This window comes from Hipposideros armiger, unplaced genomic scaffold, assembly GCF_001890085.2.
Source record: "Hipposideros armiger isolate ML-2016 unplaced genomic scaffold, ASM189008v1 scaffold_353, whole genome shotgun sequence".
Lineage (NCBI taxonomy): Eukaryota > Metazoa > Chordata > Mammalia > Chiroptera > Hipposideridae > Hipposideros > Hipposideros armiger.
This window is the reverse complement of record NW_017731703.1, coordinates 600,952-607,653: the sequence shown is the minus strand read 5'-3', so window position 1 is coordinate 607,653 and position 6,702 is coordinate 600,952.

Here is a 6,702-nt window from a genome sequence, read left to right as displayed (position 1 = left end):
TGGCCTCAGGGATAGACAAGACAGTCTGGGGAATATAATCAATAATGTTGTAAATATTTTTTTAAGGGGCCAGATGGATTCATGTCTTGTTATGGAGACCACTTCATAGTCGGTGTAGAGGCCTGACCCGCACTGTATATCTGAAGCTGACGTTGAATAATATTGTATGTCAACTATAATTATATATACATAGAGCCACGGGACATGGAGTAGAGAGTGGGAATGGAGACAAAGGAATTTTAATAGATAATCGTGATATCGGGGGTGGGAGGACAGTAGATGGGGGGGAGGGTGGTTTTTACTCTGTGAGGGAGAAAACGATAACTATTGCATTGTTCTGTACACCTGAAACTAACAATAAAATTTAAAAAATAAAATAAACCACATCATTGTAAAGGAAAAAAAAAACAAAACCAAATTCTATTATATGTTTCATTTATTCCTCCTACTTCTGAAAACATATAGAAAAAAATTTATTTTGTTATAGATTACGGGTTCTTGCTCCCCTCATTGAATTATGAGGGGAGCAAAACCCGTAATCTATATTTGTATGGCTTAAACCTCAATAGTCATCTGATCAGTCTATCTTCTAATTTATTTGTTACTTCTCAGAAGCTCACAGCTTAGTGTAAATAGATTAAGCTAACATTCTCGGTTAAAAATATAGGGTTTGGTGCTCTATGCATTATCCATATCAGAGATGTTCTTTTCATCTTTAAGAACATCAGTTGGCTGAAAAATTGACCTTAACAAGTTGTGTTTGATGGTCTACTAAATTAATACTTTTATTAATCTAAATAGAATTCAGATGTGAAGGGGCATTACATTTTTATTGTGCACCAGGGAATTATTTTATTATTGAGCAAATGTAATATCACTGGCACCATAAACTGAGCTGCAAAACCTGAAAGGAACATCCTTCAGTGACCCTGAACCAAGGAGCATAAATCTCAGAAAATCTAAAAGACAATTTCATCAAGTGCTCGATGTTTTATTATTTTGTAGACATAAAATAATACTGATGATTTTTAGTATTTACCAAAATGCCTCTTGTACTACATTTTCCAAGTGCTAAATATAACATTTCAAATAAAAGATTTTAAATAAATTTCAAAAAGCATGACTCTGCTGATATCAAGGGTCTTATAAAATTTAAAACACATGCTAAACTAAACTTGAATGCCTTAGATTAGAAAAGGATTGATGATTTTTGTTATTCTGAGGCTTAACATATCCGAGACACATATTTCCCCAATATGCTAAATTCAAGAACAGGATCTTAACCAAACGTAAAACCAAACATATAAGGAAAACAAAATAATTCATCCACTAGTTTATTCATCTTAAAGAACAGAGAAATGATTCTTTTGAAATCTACTTTGAAGTGAGAAGTGAAACATGTTAATGTCAGCTAGTTACTGATTTAGTGTATAAAAAGCAGGCTGGTACCAGAGAAAAAAATGAAGTGATGCAATTAATAGTTTATTGGTTATGAAACATGCCTAAAAAGAAAATTCTTTATTATGGCAGTGTTTAAAAAGGAAAGTGTCATTAGCCGTTACAGAAACCCTACATAAAAATCAATCATTCCTTTCATTTAGTAACTATTCTTGAAGGGTTTCCTAACCATAGTTTAGCTAATCACTATAAAAACAAAAGGAAAAAGGGTAAGTCCTACCAAGATATTATTTTATTGTCTCTTTCCAATAAGTCAGTTATACTCATATTTTACACTTTAAAGGGAATACAGAAACTCCAAATTCAGGAAGAATGAAAAAAATATAACTAGGTAATATAATTATGCATTTGTTCCTTCTGGTTTGTTGAAATGTTGTACAGTCTGTGCGCTTAGGAACATCAGTACTTATATTGTGTAAAATGAACAGCTACTGAGCTCTAATGGGCTTCATTCTGTGTTTTAAAATTCCTCAAAATGACTTTGAGATCATTAGCTCCATAAGCACTAATGCATGCTACTCATAAAGGAGTGCAATAAAGAAAAATATGAGTAGCTAACCTTACAACTGCCTCAATTTTAAAAAGAAATGTGTACACATATTTTTCTAATCAAAGCAAGGGATAAAAACATATGATATATTATCCCTTTTTATATTTAAAAATGTAATTAGAACAAAAAGATAATGGATGTGTAACAAGCCGAATTTTGCCTGGGTAAGTTCAAGGAAATTCTCCTCGTGGCTTTGTAGATTCATTTGGACCACAGTTTAAGTTACATGTTTCGAATCAGGGTTATCATCATCTCTAGTGATCGGACACTAGCTCACTCACCATTTTTATACATCCGTTTATACACATTTCTTATTCATAAAAAGTAGTGTTTGGGGAAACTTGTACTTACTGATATCTATCACTTTGATAAGTAGCAAAAGTGCCCACTTATCCTTCCTTAGCAATATACTAACTTTTGTGTATGGCCTTGAAAGTCTTACTCAGTTTATTTAAATGTTCATATAACACTTAACTCAAAGGAAATAGAATATCTGCATAATGTACATAATAATTACATTCCTTAAAGCTTACCAAGAAGTAGGTATTCCAAAGAAAAAAAATAAAGCTCTTTCCACATTAGATCCAGATGATATGCTAGCTGCTTCCACAGATTGCCACACATAGCCTTGAATTGCTACATAAAATATACATGACTAATGAGCCATTAACTATACAGGCCTTGATTAAGTGACATTCTGTTTTACTGAATAACGTGACAGAATTAAAATTGCAAATTATTTTCATATTAATTATTTTTAAATTAGAACAAATGTGATTTTCTACAACTGGAATGGGCAAGTATGAAATTTCCAAATATCTCTAACAATGAAGACAAGTATAAAATTATGATATTGATGACACAAAAGCAAAATTTATCTTCAAATTAATTAGAGCTTCTTTTTGTAAGAAGTTAAATTTGCTGATTTGCTGGGGAGTATGTTGCACACACACTGTGGCATCATTAAAAGAAAAAACAGTAATAAATATTATAATCAAAGATAAATAATTGCATTAAAATATATTATCTGTTTAAATTAAAAATATGCCAGTTTTCATTAGTGTTCGTTTCAATTTAGAATTCTGTAAATGAATTTACAGAATTCATTGCCCCACCTCTGCACAGCAAATTATTCCCCTGCCAATGACCAAAGGGGAATAATATTTTAAAGTGAGTATTAGAGAGCCAGATGAGAGTATTATCAATACATAATAAGCTTCAAGATATTTCTGCTAGATCAATTAGTTATTTGATATATTTTCATTAGGAAAGAACTAAATCATACATTCTATTCCCGAAACAAGAGTTTATTGGGATTAAGTAAAATATATTAGATTTTTTTCTATGTGCTCTAATTTGAAGAAGTAAAGGTTGGAAAGAATGCAAGAGGTAGAGATAGTCTTCTATAACATTTTTCACACAATTGAAATCCAGATTAAATGAGAAGTCTAGGGACTATTTAAATAAACCCACATCAAGCTGAAAGCAATTAAATGGATTACCCCTCATGTAGATTGCTTCCTGAAGCATAGGTTCTTTTTTATGTCATATGGAACCACATCAGGGAGACAGTGGAACACACCACAAGGGGATCCTAGAGAGAAGGCTGAACTATGGAAAACACGAAGAGCCAAGATGCCCCTTTCTTTTAGTCTTCACTGTCTATTCTGAAACATGCACAGCTAAAATAAGATATTTTGTGCAGAGAGAATGACTGGTATTTTTGAAGCTCTTTGTTCCTACAGCCATAGTGAAAGTAGCATTACTATGTTCGTTTTAACAGTTTTGAAAGTTAAATAAATTGGTAAATCTAATCCATGTATAAGATGTCACCAGGGTGCTAACAGATTATTTCTATGTGCATTCTTATGGAACTCAGTACATAAAGCTCATTTTGTAAACACAAAGTTAGTTTGAATATAGGATAATTAAAATAATCTAGTCTGAGAAAAGAAAGAGAAAAAAGAAAACTGAACAGAAAATAGAGCCCAGGAAATCCATGGGACATGATCAACAGGACCTATAATATAAATTGGGGGTTTCAGGAGAGACAGAGATAAAAGAACATAAAGAATAGTTGTAAAATTAATGGTCAAGAAGTCCAAAATTAGATGATATACCTGAATCTACACATACAAAGAGCTCAGAAAACTTCAAGTACAATTAAAAACTCAAAGACACCCACACCAAGACACAGTATAAATGAACTGCTGAAAGTCAGAGAGACTCTTGAATGCAGGAAAAAGAAAAAAAACAAACAAACTGCCAACCAAAGTTTCTATATGTGGCAGAACTGTCATTCAAAATGAGAGATAATTTAAGACATTTTCATATAAATGAAAGCAGAGGAAGTTTCTTTCCATTAGACTTTGTCTACAAGAAATATTAAAAGGAGTCATTTGGGTTAAAATGAAAACACACTAGAAAGAAACTCAAACTGTATAAAAATAAATAAATACACATATACACAACCAAGTATTATTGTATTTTGGTGTGTGCCTCTATTTTTATTTCCTACAGTATTTTTAAAAAATATTAAAATAATTAAAATCTATGTTATTATGTACATGACATGTAAAGATGTAATTTGTGACATCAGCATAAAGGGATGGGCAGAGCTGTATAAGAACTGAATCTCTGTATGCTATTGAAGCTAAATTGGCATCGCTTAAGCTACATTGTTATACATGATTGGTATTGACCATTTATTCTCTTCCTCTCCATCATTCATTATATCAGTTTTTCTGAAAAACAACTTTTGGCTTACTAATTTTTCTTTATTGTTCATTCATTTTCTATTTCATTAGTTTATCTGTTCTTATTTTCATTATCTATTCTACCTTTATAAGTTTACTATGTGCTTCTTTTCTTATTACATCATTGATAAACACTGTCTTTCCTTTTCATTGTATACATTTGAGAATGTAAATTGCACTATATGCATTTCTTAAGTTGAATTTTACAAATTTCATTAATGTATCTTCAGTTAAAATATCTTCTAATTTATAATGTTTTTCATATGATGGGTTTATTTTTTGGTGCAGTATTTAATTTTCAATTTTTTAAGGAATTTGAACATTCCCAGCTATATTCCACTGTGCTTGACAATACATTCATAAGTTTGATTGGAAATTTGTTGAGATTCGCTAAAATGAGATGTCCCCTGCACATCTTTTTAAAACGGGTAAGTTTTTAATGTAAAAATATATTTTTTTATTTTTGTCATAAGACTAACATTTTGTTGTATATACCTTCTATATTCATATTAATTTGTATTATTCTACTTCTTCAATATTACTGAGAATGATCCTGCAATTATCTATTTCTTTCCTTCTCCTCTCCCTCTTCCTTCTACTATTCTTATTATTTTCCTCATCTTCTTTCATTCTTTTCTATATCTCATGAATCTGAAAGTTATGTACAGTTTAAGTAATGGGCTTCCTTCCTATATGATGATAAGTTTGTTTAGAATATACTTTGCTCAGAATTTTGTACAGATATACAATTTTCTTTGAGTTTTTAAAAAATAATCTTTTAATATTGGAATAGTTTTCAATTTAAAGAAATGTTTAAAAAATAGTACAATATATAGAGCTCCTCCCATAAACTCAACATTAAGCTTGCCTATTATTAACATTTTGCATTAGTATGGTAGTTTTGCTACAATTAATGAATCAATACTGATACATTATTACTCACTAATTGCCATAGTTTATTCAGATTTCTTTAGTTGTACCTAACGTCCTTTTTATGTTTTCATGATTCCATCTAGGAATCAGATGATATTTCTCCATTACACCTCCTTAATCCCCTCTTGGCTCGGACAGTTCATCAGGCTTTCATTGTTTTTCAGAACCCAGGCAGTTTAGGTGTAATGTGTAGTTATTTTGTCCCTTCACTTAAATTTCTATGTTGTTTTCCTCATGATTATAATAGGTTATGTTTTTTGGTAGGTAAAGTATCACTTTCATTGCATCATATCAAGGATATAATAATGTCCATATTAAAAAAATCTACCTACTTTATTTTGATTACTTTTGCATGCTATATATTTTCTATTCTTTTACTTTAAATGTTCTAGATCCTTATAATTAAGGTATGTCTCCTGTAGACAGCATATTTTAAAAATCTATTAGGAAAGTCTTATTTGCATGGAGATTTTGTTCACTTACCTTTAATTTCTAATGAAGTTTTATCTACCATACAACTATTTACTTTTCTTACACCAATTTGTTATTTTTTTCTTTCATTTCATTCCATCTTTATATAAGAGCATATATTAGACTAAAGAAAAGTCTCCCAATATTAATCTCAGGTTCCTCATTGAGAATGTAGAATAAGGAGAGCAAAATAAGCACAAAAAAAGGATGGATTAAAAGACAGCAGAAATACCTGGAATCTAAGAGAATAAAGACTTAGAAAAATCAATGAAACAAAAACTTGTTCTTCTGACAGAACAGTGAAATTGATAAACTTGTAGCAAGACTGACAAAGACACAAATTATCAATATCAGGTCTGAGGTAGGAAATATCACTAGACTCTATAGACATAAAAAATATCATAAGGGGACATTATAAAAAAGTCTACACACTGACATTTGACAACTTAGATGAAATGAACCACTTCCTTGAAAAATAGAAAACTACCACAAAATATCTAATACAAATAATATAATGTGATAAGCCTATAACTC